Source organism: Eubalaena glacialis, chromosome 8 (assembly GCF_028564815.1).
Source record: "Eubalaena glacialis isolate mEubGla1 chromosome 8, mEubGla1.1.hap2.+ XY, whole genome shotgun sequence".
NCBI lineage: Eukaryota > Metazoa > Chordata > Mammalia > Artiodactyla > Balaenidae > Eubalaena > Eubalaena glacialis.
The window spans coordinates 56,708,269-56,734,611 of NC_083723.1; the positions used below are offsets into that span (position 1 = coordinate 56,708,269).

Below are 26,343 nucleotides of genomic sequence, written 5' to 3' on the forward strand. Positions count from 1 at the left end.
CTCACATTTTAATTTCCTTTTAAACAATATATTCATAAGGGAATAACAAGAGAACGCCACTGGAAGCCTCTTGAGCAGAAGAGAAGTAATGGTTCCAGTGTTTGGAATCTGGTCACCGCATCCCTGGGTTGCTGAGCTGACTTTCAGCATGTGTCTTCATATCTGGATTATGACAGAGACACTGCATCACTTCTTCCCAAGTCCCTCAAACACTAGTAGCATCACTTCTCCTGTTCCAGAAGTTTCAAGTGATGGTCTATGTCTGCTTAATCTCTTCTGCCTGATGATCAAGGTTCTCAGTATTCTGATTACACCTTCCCTATCCATATTGAATCCCAAACACAGATTCTCTACTCGAGGTTAGGTCAATTTACCTGCGGCAGAACAAGACATGGATATCAGTTTCTGTGCAGGTGCCCAGACCATCCCCACACTTAGGACACTCCTTCTCCCTTACTCTTGTGCAAGCCAATTCATTCTTCAAATCCAGTTCAAGACCTGTCTTGCCCTCAGCGAAATCACGAATGTGGATGTATTTATACTTTAGAGCCAGTGCCACAGAATTTATCACATCTATCAGTTTCATTTTTATGTTCATAGTCTCAGTCTATGGTTTGCTTTGCCTGGCATCACCCTCAATTCAGAATAGAGATCATGGCAACTATGATTCTATTCTGAATCACTTAGAAAACTTTTATAGTAAGTATAATAATAGCAAAATTCTTCACTAGTACAAAAATAGTATTTGTCCATGCCCTCCCCTATCACATAAATTCTTGGTCATAATTATGGCATAAATTCAATATTTACATACAAATCCCTGAATTTTTCATTTTGTTTAGGTCTGACTGCTTTCCAAGAATAGCATGTATTTCTGTAGTTATTCTTGTTGCTTCATACACATATCATGCACTTGTGTGTGCCAGGCACTATGTGTATATTACATAATTTTGAAAACAATGTAGCAAAGTAGGCATTTTTACTCCTTTTTTACTGGTAAGAAAACAGAGGCAGAAAGGGCCAAGGCAACAAAGCAAGTAAGCAAGTGCTGACAGTCAACTAAGGACCTTCAGATTCCAAGGTCCCTCTGCTATTCTTCCGCCCCCCAGCCAGTGTGTTCTTATATTACACCCCTGCTCAATGCCTCAGCCTCGTAATGACATTTAAGTTTAAAATCAATTATTATCAAAATATCAAATTAACATTTTTTGAGATCCAGAAAACTGTAGAGCAGGTTAATTTTTTTGATACAACACTGGGAACACCAGTGATATGAAAATGCTGGACAGGAAATTTTTTCAAGTACTAACAGTCATTCTATCACATGGAAATACTGAGTGCTTTTTTTTTTTTCCCTGACTAGACAACTCTCAGTCATGCTTTAGCCCTGGATGAATGCTCTTCAACACTCACCAAATTTTGACAGATGGATGATTACAACAACAAAAAAGCATCTTCTCACTTTTAACCCATTATTCTAGAAAATGTTCAAACAATAAAATATAAGTTTGGGAAAATTTACTAACAATCAAACTGATGAGCGCTTTGAAAGTGCCTCAGTTATCCAATTATTTTCCAATATTTCCAGGTTCACTGCAGAACACTCTTATAGTGTAGGCCTAATGGAAAAGTCCAATGATATATATTTTCAAAGAAAACAAAACATAACATTTTTCAAAGAGAACTATTTACACCGTTGAAAGTAATTATGAGGATGACATACCTTTCAAAATCAAGAAAAAATACAATATAGGTTCAGGAATAAGGCTTTTAAAATGATTCTCCTACCTTATTAGTAATCCAAAAGTAAAAATTATAACTGCAGTTAGACACTATGTTCCCTATCAGGCTCTTATTATTTTTCAAATATAATATCCAGTATTAATAAACATACAAGAAGCCACGTACTCTTTATTATATCAATGGGAACATAAATTTGGTACAAATTTCCAGAGAATATTTTGGCAGTATATGTATAAAGTCTTAAAACATTTATATGCCTTGACCCAGCAGTAATATTTCTAATAGTTTATTTTAGGTAAATGGTAGAAGATGTGTTCAAGGATTTATGGGCAAAAACATTTAATAAACAATTTATAATAGTCAAATACTCAAAAAAAACCTGATTATAAAACAACATTAGTAGATTAGTAAAAATAAATTATGGCATGCCCACACAATGGATGCTAAGCAAACAGATAAAGATCCTATTTTAGAACACTATTTCATAACATAAAAAATGTTTATGACCTGCTGTTTTGTGAGAAAAGATTATATGCCCTAATTTGTTTTTTTTTTAATGTTCAAGATCATATCTGCATTGGGAGGGGGAAGAAAAACCTGGAAGATCCACTGTGTGTGGATGCTGGACTTAAGGTAATTTTTTTTTATTATTATATAAGTTTCAAGTGTAGCATTGTAGTTTAACACCTGTACACATGCAGAGTGATCACCACCACAAGTCTGGTTACCATACATCATCACACAGTTGGCCCCCATTAACAATTTTGCCCACCCCCAACTCCCTTCTCCTCTGGTAACCACTAATCTGTTCTCTGTTTCATGAGTTTGTTTTTTGTTATATTTTGCTTGTTTCTTTGCTTTGTTTTTTAGATTCTGCATATGAGTGAAGACATACAGTATTTGTCCTTCTCCTTCTGACTTATTTCACTTAGCATAATATCCTCAAGGTCCATCCATACTGTCACAAATGGCAGGATTTCATTCTTTTTTGTAACTTAGTAGTATTCCTGTGTGTGTGTGTGTGTATCACATCTTCTTTATCCATATATCCATGGAGGCACTTAGGTTGTTTCCATATCTTGGCTATTCTAAATAATGCTACAATGAATACAGGGTTGAATAGATCTTTTCTAATTAGTGTTTTTGGGTTCTTTGGATAAATACCCAGAAGGAATAGCTGGGTCATGTGGTAGTTCTAATCTTAATTTTTTGAGAAATCTCCATACTGTTTCCCATAATAGCTACACTAATTTACAGTCCCACCAACATTGTACAAGGGTTCCCTTTTCTCCACATCCTCTCCAATATTTGTTATTCCATTTATTGAAAAGACTGTCTTTTCTCCATTGTATGTTCTTTGCTCCTTTGTCCTAGATTAATTGTCCATATATTGTCCATATATGTATGGGTTTACTTCTGGGCTCTCAATTATGTTCCATCGATCCATGTGTATTTTTGTGCCAGTACTGTATTGTTTTGATTACTACAGCTTTGTAGTATAATTTGAAATCAGGGAGCGTGATACCTCCAGCTTTGTTTTTTCCCAAGATTGTTTTGGCTATTTGGGGTCTTCTGTGATTCCATACAAATTTTAAAATTATTTGTTCTAGTTCTGTGAAATATGCCATTGGCATTTTGATAGGGCTTGCATTGAATCTGTAGATGGCTTTGGGTTAGAATGGATCTTCTTTTTTTTTAATTATTTTTTTCAAGAGCAATTTTTAAATTTTATTTAAAAAAATTTTTTGGCTGTGCCACACGGCATGTGGGATCTTAGGTCCCTGACCAGGGATTGAACCCGGTCCCGCTGCATCAGAAGCACAGAGTCCTAACCACTGGACCACCAGGGAAATCCCTAGAATGGACCTTTTAACAACATTAATATTCCAATTCATGAGCTTGAAATATCATTCCACTTTTTGGTGTCTTCTTCAATTTTTTTCACCAGTGCCAGAGTTTTCAGTGTAAAGCTCTTTCACCTCCTTGGTTAAATTTATTCCTAGGTATTTTCTTCTTTTTTGATGCAATTACAAATGGGGTTGTTTTCTTAATTTATCTTTCTGATAGTTCATTATGAGTGTATAGAAATGCAACAGATTTCTGTATACTGATTTCGTATCCTGCAACTTTGTTAAATTCATTTATTAGTCCTAATAGTTTTTTGGTGGCGTCTTTAGGGTTTTCTATATACAGTGTCATGTCATTTGAAAATAATGACTGTTTAACTTCTTCATTTCTGATTTAGATGTCTTTTATTTATTTTCCTTAACCTAATTGCTGTGGCTAGAACTTTTAATACTATGTTGGATAAAAGCAGTGAGGGTAGGCATCCTTGTCTCGTTCCTGATCTTGGAGGAAAAGCTTTCAGCTTTTCGCCACTGAGTATGATGTTAGCTATGAGTTTGTCATATATAGCCTTTGTTATGTTGAGGTATGTTCTCTCCATACCAACTTTGTTGAGAGTTTTTATCATAAATTGATGTTGAATTTTGCCAAATACTTTTTCTGCATCTATTGAGATGACCATATGATTTTTATCCTTCATTCTCTTAATGTGATGTATCACATTAATTGATTTGCAGATGTTGAACCATCTTTGCATCATTTGAATAAATCCCACTTGATAATGGTGTACAATCCTTTTAGATATTGTTAGATTTGGTTTGTTAATAACTTGTTGAGGATTTTTGCATCTATTCTCCTCAGGGGTAATGGCCTGTAATTTTCTTTTTTTGCAGTGTTCTTCTCTGATTTTGGTATCAGGGTAATGCTGGCTTTGTAAAATGCATTTGGAAGATTTCCTTCCTCTTCAAATTTTTGGAAGAGTTTGAGAAAAACAGATAATAAATCTTTTTTTAATGTTTTGTAGAATTTGCCAGTGAAGCCATCTGGTCATGGGCTTTTGTTTGTTGACTCTTGTTTTTTATACATTCAGCTACTTTATCTCTTTTGATTGGTGAATTTAGACCATTTACATTTAAATTAATTATTGATAGGTATGTACTTAACTGCCATTTTGTTCATTGTTTTCTGGCTATTTTGTGGTTCCTCTCTGTTCCTTTCTTTTCCTCTTTCTCTCTTCCTTTGCATTTTGGTGATTTTCTTTAGTGTTATGTTTAGATTCCTTTCTCATTTTCTTTTGTGCATTTATTAGAAGTTTTTTCCTTGTGGTTACTGTGAGGTTCACATATAATATCCTTTGTCTTATTCTTTTGACTGGAACATATTACTCTACCTCTTCATTTTGCCTAATTCTCTGTGTTTGTGTCTATGTATTAGGTAAATCAGCTACCCGTCCCAGTATTGAAGGAGCGATTTATGTAGGAGATGTCCTATGGAGCTCAAAAGCTCAATCTCGCTTGGCCACCAGAGCCAGGCATTCAAGGGGTGTCTTCTATGTGGACTATGTGAGCCCTCCTGTTGTGGTGAGGCATGCCTGCTGCCAAGCACTGGTGGGTGAAGCTGGCCCCCAGAAATAGTTGCAGGGTCCAGCCATGGCGACTGCTGGGTGTTGATGCATGGGGCTTGCCTGCAGAATGGCTGTGGGGCGGGTCTGCAGCTGCTGCTGCCAGGTGCTGGTGGGTGGGCTTAAGGCCTTGCAGGGCCTGCCAAGGCACAGGGGTGGGCACGGCTCTTAGTGGGGTGTGCCTACTGGCATTAATAGGTTAGAGAGAGAATTCCAAAATGGTGCCCGCCAGTGCTGGTATTAGCAGGATAGCCTGAGATCACAAAAATGGCTCCCACCAGTGTCTCAGACCTCATCCGAACTGGCTCCAGTATCTCCAGCAGACACTTCAAGATTAGTGAGTCTTCTTCAGCTAAGGCCCATGCACTTTTCAATCTGATGTTCTTGTGCTGGTTTTCATGTTGAATAAGTCTGCGCTTGAGCCCTTTAAGAGCAGATTTTCTGTTCCCTGTAGTTCTATAGTTTTCCTGGATATATTCCCTGTTGGTTTTCAAAGCCAGATATTTTGGGGGCTCATCTCTCCTGTGCAGGATCTAAGAACTGGGGTGCATGATGTGGAGCTTGAATTCCTCAATCTGCACGGAAAATAACCATGCCTTCATGATCCTTCCTGATGTGGATTACTGTAGCTGGGGTGTGGTTTTCCCCTGGCAAGTTCTATCTGTTTCTTTTACCTGTCTCGATGCTGTCCTTTTATCCTTTGTTGTGGAGACTCTGTTCATCCAGTTTTCAAAGAGAATTATTCCATATGCAGCTGTAGATGTGTTGTGTCCGTGAGAGCAGATGAGTTCAGGATTTTCCTACACCACCATCTATGATTGGTAGTTTCTCTAAAGAGTTCCATAAGGTAATTTAATATCCTTAGGTATGTGTGGTAACCAGCTTTCAAGGTGACTCAATGATCCCCACTTTCTGGCATTCATTCTTATGTATCATAACCTCCTACACTGTATCAAGGTTGGTAAGTGGGATCAACAGAATACAGGACAAGGGATAATATGTCACTTCTGAGGGTAGTTCATGAAAGACACTCTCTGCCACACATTCTACCTCACTCTCTCTTGGATCACTCACTCTGGAGGAAGCAAGCAGCCCTGTGAAGAGGGCTACATGGCAAGAATCTGAGACCTTCTGCCAACAGCCAGTGAGGAACTGAGGCTTCCAACCAATAGCTATGAGTGGACTGTATTGGAAATGGGTCCTCCAGCCCTGCTCAAGCCTTCAGATTACAACAGCCCTAGCCAACAGCCTGAATGCAACTTAATGAGGCACAGAGCCAGAAGAGCCCAGCAAAGCCACTGCCAGATTCCTAACTTTCAGGAGCTGTGTACAAAAATAAATGTTTGTTGTTTTAAGTTACTAAATTTAAGGGCAATTTGTTACACAGCCATGACAACTAATAAAGTATGTTTCTCTATATATTGCAAATTTCTATGGATAATGTGTACTGCTTTTAAAATTACAGAGAGAACAAAATGTCATTTTAAAACACTAAACATTGTTTGTCAGTGTAATCCTGATGCAGACTTTTAAGATTAAATCCACTGTCAATTTTTCAAGCTAAATTCTTCCAAAGAATTCTAACACGGGTAACATACATGTGCTAATCCAGCAGCGGAGAGGCCCTATGTTAACAATTAAATTCTTCAGTTACAGTAAATTAGAAAGCTTAAAAAGTACCTGGAATGGCCATTTGCAAATAAAGAATAAAAATAAATTAACTAAATAGTCAATGCAGATATGCAAATAGTTTTTTAAATAGATTAAACTAAATATGAAAAAAGCAGGAAGAATTACCAAAGATAAAAAAATTATTAATTTTTTAAAATAGTAAAACATGTATATTCTAGTAAATAAAGCCAAAGGTATTTGGAGAGGGAAAGAAGAAGAAAAGGAAAGGCAAACCTCCATACTCAAGAAAAAGACCAAAAAGTAAAATAAGAAAATTAGAAATAGATAAAATCACTAACACAGAAGAGATTAAAAATATTTTAAAGAGTGCTACGTATACTTGGTTGGTAAAAAAAAAATTTTAATTTCAATGAACTTAAAAGATTCTCCCAGAAGAGTAGAACATATACCTAAACAGACCAAAAGTTTTGAAGAAACTAAAGGAACTACTGCCAAATAAAGTTTCCAGACCACAATGATTTTATGTTAGTTCTTTTAAACACTGAATGAATAGAGAAATATGGAGATATTTTTTAAAAATCTATTTTAGGATGTTAAAGTAACCCTCACTCTTCTGCAAGCTGCTATGGTAAGTCTATGTTAGAAAAAGTCCCTTCCTCAAGATGCTTTACTGCCTTCATCAGGAAAACTGTCATAGCTACACAAATTACGATACAGTAGGTGACAGTGTGCAAGCTGTACAATCAGAAGTGATGGGCCTAGTAATAACCCTTACACTAAAACCTGAAAAAGAGCTGAGAAAACAGAAGACTACAGCTCAGTATTATTTATGAACACAGAGGCAAAGAGTTAGATGAAATACACATCAAACCCAGCAGCATATTATAATAATAATAAAACACATCCAGTTGAGTTTATTTCAGTAACCCCTGAATGATTTACTATTGGGAAATCTACTAATAAACTTATGACATCAATAGGTCAAGAGCAATTAAAACAGAACCACCTCCTCAAAAAAAATATGTAATCATCTGGTTACATGTCCATATACTAGTAAGCCAGAATAGTTCAGTAATATAATAAAGACTCTGTGTCTTTAACCTAGAGTCAGCACTCTATTAAACATTTAGCAAAGTCATTTTCAATAAAGCCAGATGTACATATGACCTTCACTAACATTAGGATGAAATTTTGACAATCTTACCAACACAACACTAAGATTTATAAATATTGGAATGGCAGATTATATGTGCATATAATATTGCTGCTTATCTTTTAAAAAAACAAGAGACTTAACTGAAATCCATGAAAAGTAATGAGATTTTGGTAACCTTTTCAATATGCCAACAACAGCTGTAAAGTTTTCAGGAAAAAGCCCCATTCACATACAACCAACCAACCATTCAATCATTCAATCAATCTTCTTTCTTTCTCCTCTTCTCTTTTTCTCTCTCTCTCTACACACACACACACACACACACACACACACACTCACTCATACATCTCATAGTGCTACATACCTAGAAATAGAATTATGGTCATCTAATGAAAAAAGAAAGGGGGAATAGGCCTTTGGAAGAAGTGCAGGACAAAATAAGTCATGGTGAAGAAATGACACAACTCTGGAAAGCCACCTTATATATTAATCTGATGTACCGAGATGAGTGACACCTCTCTTTTCAAAGAACAGGAAGTGTTTCTGAAATTGCCTAAACGTGTATGTATATGATTGACAATAACGGCTTGGAATACACCAACGGAGCCCAAGGGTGTGTAACATACATTTTCAGGTCAATACTTGTCTTTTCTTCAGGAAGACAAAGGCAACAAGTCCCCTATAAGATGAAGAAAATAAAAGGTTTCCCTTCATCTACCTTATTTTCTTTGGAGTCACTAACCTCCAAAAGTCACAATATTCTGGGGCCATATTTTAAGTCACACAGAAACAAGGCTTCCTTTTGTTGCCAAATGCCAAAAGCTCTTTGAGGACAAGGACACAGTCACTTCATTAGATGCTCAGTACTTCCTTATTAAATCATTTAAACAAAGCATACTAATTCTTAAGCTACTAAACCTTCATATAGTGAAAAAGGAACAATCCACACACATTAGCATAAATGTGGATGCATCTGGCAGTGAATGATTATCCTTTTCCTTCCACTGCACCAACGACAGCACCTCACACATTAACAGAAAACTGATATATGTTGACTCAATCAGCCGTGTTGGGTCATTCCAAGCTACACCTCTCCACATAAAGAAAGAACTGAGACTTTCTCCTGGCCATTTATAATGTCTCTCATCTAATGATGTTAAAAAGCTTTTTCAATTGGGCCAAACAAGTATCAGATTTCATATTTAAATCCGTATCTTAATTGACTACAACTGTGTGAGATATGAAAAAAGGGGCTAAGTAATTATTTAAATATAATTTTGTATAATAAATAGAATAGAAATAATTATTTTATTAGAAAATAATATTTTTGATCCATTTCTCCCTTTCATTTCCAGGCAACAACAAATAACATCAACTATTCACTAAGAAACAGCATATGCCCATTATTAAACCATAGTGACTTACGTACAAGCTTTTCTACTATTTTGTATTATCTTTCAAGAAGTAGCATTTTATGGTTCCATATGTAAATAATCACAACAATATAATCTCCCCAAACAGTCAGGAATAATAAAATCTTTTCCATGACCCATCAGTTTGCTTTGTGTGGACAGAGCCACAACTAAGATGTTTTTATAAATAATGCTTTGCTTTATTTCCTGCTGCATGTGACACGGGATATAGGTATGACCTGCTGCATTCATTACTGAATTTCTTTATCTTATTACTTTGTTAGATAAAGTCATAAAAGTAGGATTTAGCTTTGGTAAATTTCACAAACATTCACCTCCTATGCTGTTTCATGTCACACAAGTGCTTACAAGTTTCTCCAAGTACTACATATCAGTATAATCCTTATGTACATATTGGAAAAGCACCAAAATGAGATTTTCCTCATTGATATGACTTTTAAAGTGCATCAGTTATAGTGTATCTAATGAGGTGGAGTGAGAGAGATTAGACCCTTTCACATATTAATCGGGGCTTAAAATAAATTCCAAGAAGCATCACCGTGATACAAGGATGGGCAGAGGCATGTGTTTATCTCTGAGAAAAAACAGCTCTGGCTAAGTCAAATGCCACTTTTCATAGCTAAATGGGTGGAATTAAAGAGCATGGGTCAGACAGACCATTGAAACAACAGTAGCTTCAAATCCTGACTCTGACACTTTCTGTATGATGTTGAATAATTATACTCCAGAGCCACTGCTTCCTTATCTGTAAAACAGGACAAAAATATGCACCGTGTAATGTTATATTGTTGTGAGGTAATGTATAAAGTGATTAGCAGAGTTCCAGAAACTATAGGAAGAGTAAATAAACCTGTAGCTATTATTATAGCGAAGTTTATGTTCTACCACCACTGATCCCATACACGAAATAGCCTCTCTTCTTTAAACTGGGTAAGAAGGCAAAAAAAAAAAAACCACTGCTGGGAGACTGCTAAATGACAATGCTGGCAGGCTTGGAACTATGGAAAATTTATGACACAGAGACCTTTCAGAGGTACTTAACAATCTGTTATTTGCTGCCTGGTAGATGTCTCAAGAAATAAAGTAGAGAATACTTCATCACATGTAATGGGAGAGGAGGGCTTCAAAATGCTTTTCCAAGAAGTGGTGTCACCAGTGAAAACAGAACTGCTAGCTTCACAAGTCTTAAAAGCAGGCTGAATCCAAGCTTAGGTCTTAAGAGTGTGAACAGCCCCAAACACTTAACTGTGCTGTTTTATCTGAGCTGACTGAGAGCTGGATGAAATTAAAAAGCTAATATCAATGACTATGTTTGCAATCATCTTCAGCAGATGAAAATCAGGCATGGTTACATCCAGCTAATAAATAAAATTCCTTCTCAAAGACCATGGTAATAAAAGTAAAATCCCCAGAAATACCACATTAATAATGGTCTGTGGACAAACAATAATTCAATAATTATTATCAGAGTTTACAGTAATTAGATCTGTGTAGAAGAAAGTTGAAAACTAATCAAACCATCTTTCTACAGTTAAAGCAAACATAATTATAAAATATGGAAAATCATGGTCTCTCGATCAGAAACTAGATTTTAATAAGGAAAATAGATGGGGTAGGTCATGAATACTCCTCATCATTATTTAAACGCCAAAACTAAAAGTTAACCACTGGCATACAATAACTCGAACAGTGCTCTCTCGGTGAACAGATATTTCTGTAGCCTGTTAAAAGTATTCTTTTTCTCACCCTAGAGGGAAAAATTATTAAAATAAATTAACATTTTACTGGGTCTCTAATTGGAAGTGGCTGTTCTCAACAAATATGTTTATCAAACACTGTGACTGGCAAAATGTATTACTGTTGCTGTAGTTATCCAAATTATATGCTGTCTAAAGCAAAAAGGGCAAAAGCCATCTGGCTCATATAACTTGCATTTTCTAGACAGCTTGCAGCTGGTTCTGATTAAGCAGCATCTCAAAACTCTGAAGAGATCTGTTTTTATCCCTGGAAGTGTATTTTTAGGGCTCACACATCCAAGGCACAAGGCATTTGCATTAATAAGTGAACAACTACCTTGGATAACAAAAGGTTTATGTGAAACTGTAGTTTGGTCTTCAGTGGTACAAGATGGACTGCGCGTTGAATACGACAGTCTGAAACCTGATTTTGAGAACCTGCCCCTCTCTAAATGTTTCAGTGTTCCAAAGGAGGGACACAGAAAAGATGCCTCCTATGTCTTATGAAATAATCAAAAGAAGACAGCTCAGCCAGAAACTTGACTGTATTATTTTATCCATCCTAGGAGGTTAGCACAATTATTTTCCCATTATGCAGATGAGGTAACAACGGTGCAGAGAGGCTAAATAACATGCTCGATGTGGAAAAGGCAGTGAATGATGCAACCAGGATTCACATCCTTATCTTCTGGCTCTAAAGCCTGAGCTCTTAACCACAATATTATGATTTCTTACCATTGACGGGGTTAATAATGAACTTTAATTTTATCATAATAAAATTTAATAATATCATTCAAAGAAGTAATAATAAATTTTGATGGAAGAAACATATTAGAACACTCTAGATCTGAATCTTACAATAATAAAGAAGGTTTTTTTCTTCTAATTTAAATCTCCATAGTGGTATTACTTATCATCCTATTCATCATCATCCTACTCATCAAATTAAGATGAAGTCAGACTTGGGAGCTAGATAGAAACATGCAAAACACAGAGTACTAAAAGACAGGGGCAATCTAACTGTTATAAACCTCTGCCCAGAGAAAAACAGCCAATGAACCACTGATCCCAGTGAACAGCTTGATCCTTTAGTAACTAAGGAATTCTCTCCCAAGAGAATTTTGTCCCTCAAACACCCACTCTCCCCCTTCGCTCCATAGTTCCTTACACTCTTCCAAGTCTCCTCCTCGTCCTCAGCTCAATGAGCTCTCCTCACTTTTCTCACTCCTTCCTCATTATATACTCACACAATACTGTACTCAACATAATAGAAAAAAATCACAATGGCCATAATTTACATTAACAAATCTATGCTATGTATTACTTTAAACATTATTTATATTTTTCCAGCTAGACTGCGATGTCTACCATTACAGGGGCCAGGTCTTCACTGCACATTTTTCACCCCCAGAGCTCAGCACGTAATAACCAGCACTCAGAAGTGTTTGCTGAATTCATGACCACAGAAGTTATTCTTTCCAGGTACAGACTTAGAATACCAAGTCTCCCCAGTTCTCTCCAGATTACAGCTCTCTTTCCTGTTCATCACCAATTTAGGAGACACCAGTGAACACCTACATAACTTTGTCATAAGGACCAAGTCAAACAACAGCCATAGAATACTATGACCAAATCAGAAAAAAATCAAGAGAATATCAGCACTTTCATAGAAGTTCATTATTCTCACAAGCAAGGGCATGTCAAATCATTTCAGATGACCTGATACTGGACTTCCCTCAATACACCTCCATGCTGTCAGGCTCAAAACATCAGAGACTCACTTAATGCTATATTTAGATGTAAGATATTGTATCAGGGTCTGAAATTCTAATTTTTTTAAAGCTCTTAGACTTAAAATGTTGGGACTGTGACTCAGTGGGCTACTCCAGTGAGTGGATTTTTACACAAGCATGAAGATGTGGAAGCACAGCCCAACAAGAGCTTTGTAAGCTGCTTTAGAAGGTGGATGAAATGCTGTTGAGAAGATGGTCACTGATGGGATTCCCGAATCACTAATCCAAGACTGACGTGTTCTCCTTTCATTATTAGACATTCTCCTTCCACAGCTATAATTACACACTACTGCGTTTCCAGGGGACCCTGCATGCATTTTAAGTAATGATGGTCGTATTTACCTTCACGACTCCAAAGGAAAGGCCACCCTGTATAAAAATGTCGGGGAGTATTTCATTCCTATCCTTGATGTCATTGCCACACTCTCCTTACAAATAAATGCCTTCTGATGGTAAAAACAGATAATAATGAATGGTTGCCAAGTTTCCTCTCCTCCAGACTGTCATGGAGGATTAAGTGTTAAAATGATGAACTTGGCTATAAATAAAAAAAGGATTATTTCATTACAAATAAAGAAAAATTGTCAATTTATAACATGAGAAACTACTTCATGCCCAAATTTAGAAGGGCAAAGAAGAAAATTTCAATATAATTCACTACCATGAGCTGAACATTACTCATATTAACTTAGTTTTGGTTCCACATAATGTAGCAACTCCCTAAAAACAAAAACAATACTTCCCTGATTCTGGGAGTCTGTGTGTCACAGGGTGCAAAGAAAGAAAAGGAAGCCACTGGTTTAAAATAGGCCTGGTAAGTGACTCAATTACATGATAAAGAACTCTTTTCAACATCCTTTAGTTCTAAAGCTAAAATGTGAGTTTTTTTTGAAAAAGGCTTAAAATCATGGTACAAGCTGATTTACCTTACATTGTCTAAAATAAGAAACTCTCTTAGCTGAAACTTACATTCTTTATTAGATAAGTGATAAATTCCCAAAGCTGATGATTCTAGTAAGCAATTTACTGAATTTGAACTTTTTTTTAATCTAGCAGTCTTACTATAAATCCAAAGTTTCTCCACTAGACTATAAGTTCCCTGAGAGTCAGATCTAACTGTTATTTAAGGTTGTATCACTGAATGCAGCAGACTATCTGCATTATACTAGGGGCTCAATAAATTTCTGATGAACACAACTAAGTATGAAAAAATTCCTATTATGTGTCTCAGTTTCCTCATTATATCAGATAAAAAGTTTATGGTATATATTGTTTGTACTAGTGGCCCTTAATAGTCAAAACGAGCACTAACATCAATGTCAAAAAATTACATACTCTTTTTCCTTAAGCTCCAACCCCTCTGATTTCAACCAAGGGAAATCTGATCCCACTCTTCTGATTGTTGTACAGTCAACAACAATCAGATCTGCATCTCAATGTTTCAGTTCCACAATCTGACGCACAGAATAATAGCAGCCTTAGATTCAGCTTACTTAAGTGATAACATTTAACACAAACATAATTAATAAACAGAGAGCAAAGTGTACCTTAAGTAAAAGTCGTAAGTGCTTAGCAAGAGACATGGCTATGGAATTTCAAGGTCAAAGACTTAGGTTTGAGCCAAAATTTAGCACTTATTAGTAATGTGACCTTGAGCTAATCTCTCCCCAAAATTAGCAGTCTCCCATATTAAATGCTGCCCATAAAGTACTTAACTTGTGTAGGTATTATGGGAGGTAATGTGTGATAAGATATGAAAAAGCTCCTAGCATTGTGCTGTTACATAAATAGCTGATCAATAAAGTTCTGTTCAATCAGAATGTAAAAGGTCACAAAACCAGAAAAATTACTAGCTCTTTCCATTAAAATATCCATGCCTACAATAAGTATAGGGGTGGTAACAGACCAAAAGAACTAAAAGAGCTTAGCAATAATGACATAATAAAGAAAATAAGATTTAAGGAAAGGGAAAGCTGCTAAATAAGGTATGTTGACAGTTACTTTTCTTTATTCAGTGGATTAGAACTTAACCAATAGGCAATTAAGTGGTATGTAATAAAAACCAAATGCAGGCTTCCCTGGTGGCACAGTGGCTAAGAGTCCGCCTGCCAGTGCAGCGGACGCAGGTTTGAGCCCTGGTCCGGGGGGATCCCGCATGCAGTGGAGCAGCTGAGCCCCTGCGCCACAGCTGCTGAGCCTGAGCTCTGGAGCCCGCAAAACACAACTACTGAGGCCGGCGTGCCTAGAGCCCGTGCTCCGCAGCGGGAGAGGCCCGCGCACAGCGGCGAGGAGTGGGCCCCGCTCACTGCAACCAGAGAAGACGGGCGTGCAGCAACAAAGACCCAACGCAGCCAAAAATAGAACAAATAAATAAATAAATTTATTTTTAAAAATGCAGAAAACGCACATCTGAGTAAGGCAGGGGTCCTCTTCTGACTCAATAAATATCATTTCAAGACTCTTACTCAGGATTTACATGCCACATAATTTATATGGTATCTTCCAGTCTCTCACTGTTTTTCACTTCCTCATGCTAGTTTAATTTATTATTCAGCTTTCTTTCCCTTCTCATTGACAGCTAGATCAACTTTTTTGTTGTTAAATTTTCTTCCTATATGCTATGCTACCAATGATGACTTTTTTGTAATTTAGAATGGGCATCAGAACACTTTGGATACAAGTGACTAAGCGCAACCCACAAGTTAAAAATGGTTTCAGATTGGGGGAGTTATTTTTGTTTTGTTTGCTGCAGCTAATGTTTCGGTAGAAGAGGGAGCTAGATATTGAGACAGAAAAAGTGAAAGGTTGTGACCTGGGTAACTGATAAGAAACATTTGAAGTTGTCTCTCAATAGAAGATTCAGTAACTTTTCTACATCACGTTTATCATGTCTGCTCTTCTCTCCCAAACATTTCTTATGCCTCCACTCTTAAATTAGGTACCTAATAGATTGATCTGAAATCACCCACAGGTAACCCAGTTCTTTTAAAGGGAATCATTTAACTTTACTACTAAGTACATCACTTGGTACACACTTTATAAGGGTCTGTATAAGAATATCTTTTAGAAATTAGAGATTCACATAGTAGAGTTTCTCCCAAGGCTCATGAATGCAATTTGTTTTTTTAAAAAAATAACACAAATATAGAGATTTAATATACATAAAACAAATAATTGTAATAAATAAATGTATGTATGTGTGTGTGGTAAGAGACATGACATGTGTAATAAATTTTAAAAACACTTATTTTCTATTTTGTAATTAAGACTTCCTACTTATTTATGTTTTCCTGATAATGAGTCTTTTCTTCTCTATATTTTTGCTCATTATTGAGTATGTTCTTATAAGATGTCTTAAATGATTTTTTTTGAATGAGGCAGTGCATATATTAAATAAACACCTGGACTTAAATTTATTACCAAATGCCTGCCACCCTGCTCCCTGCACGTGAACTTACTCTGAAGTTACAGAATTTGAACCACTAAAACAATTTCACCATGCTCCCCCCGCAAACTGTGCTCTCCCAAAAGAGAACTGTTTAAAGGCCATCGATTTAGTCAAGTCAATGGCCCTGTGTATACCCATATTGTTTTATACGATTCATATAGGAAATGAACTTCTCATTATTCTTTCAGCTCCCATAGCCACAAGAATAATCAAGGAATTGAAAGGCTGAAATTCAAGGAGTCTCTCTGGGAATATTCAACCCCCACATGCCCACCTTTCTTTTCTTTTTTATAATGGGATTCTGGCCAAGAGAAGTGTCCTTGTATATAAAAAGAATTACACACAGAGAAAGTCCAAAGACAGGCTTCGACTGGGATTTGTTTATTTACGTCACTTAGGTCCTGCTCACTCCTAACCTAATTTGCAAATACAAAAATATTTTTAAACAAAGCACAGATTAGAAAACTGAAATAATGAAATAAACTTTACTCTGCATCTGAAAAGTAGGATTTAAACAACTGATATAAACAGAATTCCAGAAATGATTACCATTTGATGTGTGTTTATTTTCCAAAACTCCTTAACACCTTTTATCCCCTCCTTGTCACCAATTAACAGCTGCAATGATAGAAACTATAATTCACATGCCAAAGATGAGAAATCTGAAGTTTCCATGGCAATAAAATACAGATTGTTTCCCACAATTTCAATCAGGTTTTCATAGGAATATGGTTTTCTTGGCATAAGAATTTCTCATTGGCCTACTGTTGGTTTCAAAAATTATTAGTAAACATCAATGACACTTCTATGCTTGTGTCTTATGTATATGCTAAACCCTTTCAAGTCCCAGAAGTATTATCAGTGAATGCATGAGTGCTTCCCAATAAAAAAAAGAAAGATGAAGCATGTGCTCCAATTTTCAGTGAGAGTGTTAAATCCAAAATAAAGGCTTTTTTTTAAAGAAATAAATCAAATACAGAATTACCTAGAGACCGTCACAAACAATATTCATAACATGTACATGTTTAACTTAAAATTTTTCTAACAAGAATCTCACATTAAAGAAAACTATCTTAAGTGGGAAATAAATAACACAGACATTAATCCTGAGTGAGAAGATTACAAAATTTAAAAAACCAAAAGCTATTTTGTAGACATAATAAAGTAGCAATTATAATTAAAATAGAACTGTCTCTAGAACTAGAAAATATAAACATATGAAAATATACTATTCTCTGTGCTACCACAGTTCTGTATTCACCTCTCTTTCATGGTTTTGATCACATTATAGGACAAATACCTTTTTACATGTCTGTTTTCCTGGAGGGAATTTGATTATCAGGAGTGGGGAAACTGGGTAATTTTAATTTCTATGTCCACACTTTTTCTGAAACACAGGAGAAGCTCAATGATTTTTGAGAAGAGCTGAATCTATTAGATTTTAAAACACATTGCAAAACAATAATAATTTAAATAATGTGGTTTTGATATCTAATTTGAAATAGTTCCATGAATATGAATAGAAAGTCCAGGAAGATATCTATATGGAAGAATGCAATAATATGACAGAAAAGGAAATTCAAAACAATGGGGGTAGGGGAAGAAAGCTATTTAATAAATAATATTGAGATAAATGGTTGGTAATTTGAGGAGAAAATGACTCAAAATTTACAACATACAATATAATTATAATACTAACCTGTTCTCATTCTCTCTATATATATATGTATGTATATGTATATATATATTATATATAATTTAGTTGATAAAATATTAGCATGAAATAAAATTGAGTATTTCTGAAAGAATGATAGCTCTCTAAACTTTGAGTGAATAAAAGAAACAAAAAGATGTAAATTTTGTGTAGCAGTTTAATCTTTAATACTAATAAAGTAGTAGTCATGGTAAAAGGAAAACAGCATATTGCAGAAATATGTTTAACGAGTACAAGGGATAAAAGGTCTTCTATGTTATGGGGGTGGGGGTGTGCGGTTAACAATGTGACAGAAAAACATAAAATCCAGAAGAAAAACAAGTCAATAACATGGACACGTACAAGGGGAAATCAAATTATTAAGCACACATTAAAAAAAAGAACATTCAAACATTTTATTTATCAAAGCAATGCAAATTAAAACAACACTGAAGTGCTATTTTTCATTTAACTAATAAATACAAAAATTCTAAGAAACAATATCCAACACCGTTCAGGTTCTTGGGGAAGTAAAACTGATAAACCCATACATTATTGTTGGCAATTTATATTAGAAAGCAATTTAACAAAGCACTTCAAAAGCCATGTTTTAAAAATCACATTCTTTGATCCATAAAAAATTCAAAAGCTTTAGCCTAATAATATCAGACCAGAAAGTTTAAAATGAGTAAATAACTCCAAAAAGGAAGGAAGGAAGGAAGGGAGGGAGGGAGGGAGGGAGGGAGGAAAGGCATTTTCAAATAGATTTTTGTGGTGATATAATTTATAATAGCAAACATTGTAAGTCCAAATCTTTAACATCAGAGGAATGATTAAGTAAACTAGATGATCAAACAACTGCTCTTTAAAAGTCACTCATTAAAGAGTATAATACATGTAAAGGGCAATATAAATTGAAACTGAATATGATCTGAAGCTGAAAGGAAACAGACAAATTGTACAAGTTAATATGTTAAGGCACAGTTTCTTTCTAGTTGTAATATTGTTTATTCTATAATTAAAAATTGAGAGAAAAAATTATTAAATAAATTATTAGTAGATTTTCAAAATTAGGGATATACAGAAGAATCATAAATGAGGCCAAAAGTAAAAACAAAATTAGTTCCTTTGAAAGAAATTACAATTTCTGGGGTGTAATACTTACTCTGGCATTTAAATTGAGAAAAGGCTAAGAATAATAAGAAAATTAGTACAGTAAATAAATGAAGGACAAAATTAAAATGCCTACGGAAAGTATTTTCTCCATGGAGATCAAGAATTAAAGCTAATTTTAAGCTAAAAAACAGCAAGTTAATTGGCCTATTCAAATAAGCTGGAAAATAGAAAAAGAATATTATTTAGAAACCTTTCCCTGTGACTAATTTTTTTTCCACTTTTCCCCACCAATCATCCCTCTTCATTCCTGTGCCTCAAAGTAGCCCTTTGATGTCTAACTATGAAAAACAAGAAGATTACAATCAGCTTTTGTGTACATTCACCACGTGGACACAAACTTTAATATCAGCTTAAAAAAAAGAACATTGATGCAGAGGTTTGGAGAAAGGGCAGGCTACCCCTTATATCTGTATAACAACATCTGCAAAACAGTGCTCCTTCTACATATCGTTTCATTAATGTAACCAAAATGAGAAAATTTGTTTTGCCACAATCACGGGTGTTCATACAACTCTACCCGGATCAGCCACTGTGTTGAGACACATCTGGTGTGCCAGAAACAAACTAGGAAGTGGTGTGTGGGAGGAAAGAAAAATTAAAAGTTGTCAAACATATTTCTTTAGGCATTCAACATAATCTGTGATTCTAATTATTTCCCTAGTATTTATATAGTCAAGTTAATTATCATACAAACTAAAGTAAAACTTTCAGGTTCCCCAAAAATTCTCCTTCAATATTCCTGAAATTGGCATACCCACTTAATACACCCCTCCAAACACATATACATTACATTATGAAATGTTCTGCTTAGGGTATTATGGCCCCAAGTATCAGATTATCCTACATTCCTCTAAAATACTGAACTATTTTATACCTGTTGAGATCTGTCAATAATTGGAGAACTGCTTTCTCAATATTTCCCTTCTAATGTGAGCAACTGTGAATATAGGACAATTTTAGTGCCAAAATCAATGCCAACGATGAAGACAATACACATATATAGTTTGACAGTGGGAAATATATTGCCTGACATCATCAAATAATTTCACACAACCAAAAAGCCCAGGTTAATTATTAATGTTAAATTATATAAAATTAAGGCTCATAATCTTTTGATGCACAGTTCACTTTTAAAAATACAAGCCAGGAACACCTCAGAAAAGTCCAGTTTTCCTAAATAATAGTGTACTAAGAAAAACACTTGAAAATACAGATGAACCTTGATCCATTAACCCAATTAGGAATGGGAAGACTGTTTAACAGCTAACATTTATAGAGCACGTATGATATTTTAGACACTGTCCTAAAATGCTTTACATGTATTAATTCATTTAATTCCTTAGAAGAACTTTTGAGGCAGATACCATTAGTCAGTATGCCCATTGTGCAGATGAGCAAACTGAAAAAGAGAGATTACAAAAGTTGGCGTTGGAACTGAGTTTCCACCCAGGTACACAGCTCCGGAGCCCATGGTCTCTACCGTACTCTACTGCTTAGGCACCTTCTGCTGTGTACCATGACTTTCTCTGTGCTATTTCCTGTGCGTTATCTCCCAGTTTCCACTATAACAGATAACTTGACATGCCCATTAAAAAAAACAATGTTAAAACTACTAGAGCTAATCAATGAATTTGGTAAAGTAGCAGGATACAAAATTAATGCACAGAAATCTCTTGCATTCCTGTATACTAATGATGAAAAATCTGAAAGTGAAATTAAGAAAACACTCCCGTTTACCATTGCAACAAAAAGAATAAAATATCTAGGAATAAACCTACCTAAGGAGACAAAAGACCTGTATGCAGAAAATTATAGGACACTGATGAAAGAAATTAAAGATGATACAAATAGATGGAGAGATATACCATGTTCTTGGATTGGAAGAATCAACATTGTGAAAATGACTCTGCTACCCAAAGCAATCTACAGATTCAATGCAACCCCTATCAAACTACCACTGGCATTTTTCACAGAACTAGAACAAAAAATTTCACAATTTGTATGGAAACACAAAAGACCCCGAATAGCCAAAGCAATCTTGAGAACGAAAAATGGAGCTGGAGGAATCAGGCTCCCTGACTTCAGACTATATTACAAAGCTACAGTAATCAAGACAGTTTGGTACTGGCACAAAAACAGAAATATAGATCAATGGAACAGGATAGAAAGCCCAGAGATAAGCCCATGCACATATGGTCACCTTATCTTTGATAAAGGAGGCAAGCATATACAGTGGAGAAAAGACAGCCTCTTCAATAAGTGGTGCTGGGAAAATTGGACAGGTACATGTAAAAGTATGAAATTAGAACACTCCCTGACACCATACACAAAAATAAACTCAAAATGGATTAAAGACCTAAGTGTAAGGCCAGACACTATCAAACTCTTAGAGGAAAACATAGGCAGAACACTCTATGACATAAATCACAGCAAGATCCTTTTTGACCCACCTCCTAGAGAAATGGAAATAAAAACAAAAATAAACAAATGGGACCTAATGAAACTTTAAAGCTTTTGCACAGCAAAGGAAACCATAAACAAGACCAAAAGACAACCCTCAGAATGGGAGAAAATATTTGCAAACGAAGCAACTGACAAAGGATTAATCTCCAAGATTTACAAGCAGCTCATGCAGCTCAATAACAAAAAAACGAACAACCCAATCCAAAAATGGGCAGAAGACCTAAATAGACATTTCTCCAAAGAAGATATACAGATTGCCAACAGACACATGAAAGAATGCTCAACATCATTAATCATTAGAGAAATGCAAATCAAAACTACAATGAGGTATCATCTCACACCGGTCAGAATGGCCATCATCAAAAAATCTAGAAACAATAAATGCTGGAGAGGGTGTGGAGAAAAGGGAACCCTCTTGCACTGTTGGTGGGAATGTAAATTGATACAGCCACTATGGAGAACAGTATGGAGGTTCCTTAAAAAACTAAAAGTAGAACTACCATACGACCCAGCAATCCCACTACTGGGCATATACCCTGAGAAAACCATAATTCAGAAAGAGTCATGTACCAAAATATTCATTGCAGCTCTGTTTACAATAGCCAGGACATGGAAGCAACCTAGGTGTCCATCATCGGATGAATGGATAAAGAAGATGTGGCACATATATACAATGGAATATTACTCAGCCATAAAAAGAAATGAAATGGAGGTATTGGTAATGAGGTGGATGGAGTTAGAGTCTGTCATACAGAGTGAAGTAAGTCAGAAAGAGAAAAAGAAATACAGTATGCTAACACATATATATGGAATCTAAGGAAAAAAAAAAAAAAAAAAAAGGTCATGAAGAACCTAGTGGCAAGATGGGAATAAAGACACAGACCTACTAGAGAATGGACTTGAGGATATGGGGCGGGGGAGGGGTGAGATGTGACAGGGTGAGAGAGTGTCATGGACATATATACACTACCAAATGTAAAATAGATAGCTAGTGGGAAGCAGCCGCATAGCACAGGGAGATCAGCTCGGTGCTTTGTGACCACCTAGAGGGGTGGGATAGGGAGGGTGGGAGGGAGGGAGATGCAAGAGGGAAGAGATATGGGAACATATGTATATGTATAACTGATTCACTTTGTTATAAAGCAGAAGCTAACACACCATTGTAAAGCAATTATACTTCAATAAAGATGTTAAAAAAAAAAAAAAAAACAATGTGATGATTCAAGAGACATCATCTACACCACTTCTTCAGAAACAATTCATCTTAAACATGATTTTGATTCCAAGAATGGTATTGAAACATCTTAAACTTTAACATCTTACAACATAAAACCTTAGATTTACACTTCTGCAATTCAGTATCTTTTTATCTAAATGGGTTTGAACCTACTAAAAGGAAGTAAATGCCTAGTAAGCATAAGAATAACAGTTGGGAGAGAAGGCATGAGTATCCAGAATATTCAAATTTTAAATTATGTTTAATTTACCTCTGAATCAAGAACAAGTATCTGCACAAAGGTGCAACATGCTTCACAGGGCAAGAAATCCTAAGGAAAAAAATCCCCTTTTAGGAAGGAAATTGTTAGATGTTCTCTGGGGTGTCATAGGTAACTATCTTAAAGACCTAGTGTAGAGGGTAAAGAAACAAGATACTCATTAAAAAATATCCTGAAAAAAAATAAAGTAGTGAAACCTACCTACATAAAATGAAAAAACCAACTAAAAATTCCAGGAGAGTTCTATGACCTGAAATTTTACTTAGTTCGGTCCCAAAGGAACACAAAAGCAAAACAAACAGAACAAAATTATTTGAATCTTCCGTTAAAATATAACGGTGGGTGCTGGCAGGGGTCTAGAGCTTCAACAAAGATGGCAAATAGAGAGGTAAATGTCTTCCCCAGCTTTCTCTTCTTAAAAATGTCAGAAGAAGAGAAAGGACCTGGTGATGAGAGAGTAGAGAAGTCATTCATTTCCCACTACTGTGAAGTATTCTGAATACGTGTACAGGGTCTCATTACCAGCTGCTTAATACTCATTTATTTTCCTCAATTGTAAATAATCAATTGCCTAAGATGACTTCACTACCCTTGCTTTTTCGACTCTATTCAGGAGAATAATGGGAAAATAACTCATCTTTCAGGGGAAAAAGTGTAAATGACAGTGGTGTCAAGACATTGGTGGTAAAGCAAGAGAAAAAAAAAAGGCACATAGTTCCACACTTGTCCATCTACGACCCAGTGGCTAAGTTCAACAGGCGCTTGGGGGAGGCACAGGAAGCCAGGTTCAGCCTTGGGTCCATGATATGTTCTAAAACCCAGCATTATTTGTAATTAAGCAGTTATTCTGAACCCGTTCTCTTTCCTATATTCATTTCTTTGTGGCTCGGAACACGAGAAGAAAGGAATAGTACATAATACTCTGGAATCCCAACCAAATACAAAACAAAAATTTTGGCTGCTTTTCCAAATTAATACGAAGTATGGGGAACTAAATTTAAAAAGCATTAAGGAAAACTACCTAAAGATACAAAATCTGAGACACGGAATGGGGGCACATTTTTAAGCAGTTCCTGGGGGCTTCTGTAGACTGGCTCTGCTGCAAGGTGGTCAAGAGTTCCAGCCTAACAGTGCCTTAGCTTCCTGTGACAATTAAGAAACTGGGCATGGTCCCCCATGATTAAAATGAGGGTTGGACCAAACTATCTGTAGGGCGCCTAAGGCACCAACATTCTATGATGTTATAACTAAAATTAACTAGCTTTGGCAGCACCTTTAAAGGAAAAAATGAAAACCTGTATAAGTCCCACATCACAAGTCAGCCAACAGCCAGAGCAATCTCTCTTTAAGAAAGAAGAAAAAGCTGTAGATCTGCAGTAGCTTTAAAAACTGCTGAGGAGAAAAAATTATAATAAGGAATTAAAATAGAACATTGACCTCTGAAAAGATCAGATACAAGAAGAATAAGTGCCAGGCTAAAGGAAAAGTCGTCTCTTTTAGTATTATTTTTAAAGTAAATATGTCCTTAGAAATATTCTTAAAAAATACTGAATCCTCAACTGCCCAATGGTGTTAGTCCATTACCAAAACTCAATAAAATCCCAAATTAGCTTGCAGATGAATTATGGCTTTTACAGTTTATACCAAATCCAATGTGATCCTATAGATGGGATGGGCCACCCCCTCAGGAAATGCCAAGAAACATTTGAACCAGGCCAAAAAGTGCTAAATCGTTCCACTGACATAGAACCACAAGTCAACATGAAGTTTTCACTGCAAGATACAGCCTCTGAAGTGCAGTTTTCCAGCGATCCGGCCAAAAAAGCTGGATTATTGAAAAAAGCTCTCAAACCCAAAATGGTTCCAAATAGAGGTGTGTATGAGAGAGGGATTCTGTATGGGAATTTATCACTCACAACCAATGGATTCAACCACTGATCCCATTACACCAGAGGATTTTAATTCTTCCTGGAAATTCCTTACAAATTACAGGTAACCACAATCTGAGCAGAACTAGAACTTCTGTGTATTTTTAAACAAGTCAGTTGTTTCAATGAGATAAGTACATTATTTCCACCAGACAGAGAATTGTTTTCTTGTTCAATTGCATTACATTTGTGTATCCAGGTATAAAATGTTACAAATGGAAAATTACTGAGAAGCAAAGCAGTCATTAGTGTGACTAATAAATGGAGCAAAGATGTTACAAAAGTTTTACTAATGCTTTTTTAAGTTACTGAATAAGTAGATTTTATTTATTTTAATCTCCTATAAATCTGATCGCAGAGCAAACAGTAAAAGTAGATCCTCGTGTGTAATACACAATACAAACCGATCTATGATGCCACCTGACCAACATGAATAACTAAATGACTGGGATATAAATAGACACAAAAGTAAAATCAATTCAAGGATAAATTACTCGCCTTCAAAAGAAATCCAGAAATTTGGGATCTGTGTGAAGCAAAAATAAATAATTTTAAAGTAGTACTATTGGAAATAAATAACATTTCTAGATTTTACTTTGTAGATAGAGGAACTGTATCAGAAAAGTACATATCTGATTACTGTTATGACACTATTTTCTGAGAAAATTCTTAACTGTTAATTGTCCTTAATTAAGGAGACTTAAAGCAAATAAAAGAGACATTTAAAAAACAACATCAGCACTTTGTTAGTTTAATACAGATTATTTCCAGATGGAAGTTGCACACCGTAGATGGTCACTGAGCAAGATTGGTCACAGACAGTGTCTTTGCATAACAGAAAGTGAGAAGGCAGACAATTAGAATGATAAACAATATCTAACACACAACACACAAACTGGGGACTCGAGAAGTTTCATTTAATAAAGAAAATGTTGATTTTTAATGCCTTCAGATTAAAGTTTATGCCATTTATTCCCTAACTATTCAATAGTTGCTGTGTGAAATATATCAACATTCACGTTGTACATTTTTTAAAGAGACGTCATATTTTTTCCAAACTACTTTTAGAAATTCACCATATTTCAAATTGTACAGTCAGAAAAAATTGTTCAAGGGTATAGACTACAATTTAAATATCACACATTGATCAAATACCTAAAACTGATATTGGATATGCCTT

The 26,343-nt window shown here is 35.6% G+C and overlaps 1 protein-coding gene and 1 non-coding gene across 8 annotated transcripts in view; both read right to left on the reverse strand.

The window, feature by feature from the left end:
• The window catches only part of HDAC9 (histone deacetylase 9), a 1,013,429-nt gene that overhangs the window by 879,787 nt on the left and 107,299 nt on the right, over positions 1-26,343 (reverse strand). The gene's annotated exons all lie outside the window — the stretch shown is intronic.
• On the reverse strand, positions 3,521-3,593 carry TRNAR-UCU (transfer RNA arginine (anticodon UCU)). Its single transcript has one exon. It is a non-coding gene; the product is annotated as a tRNA-Arg (tRNA).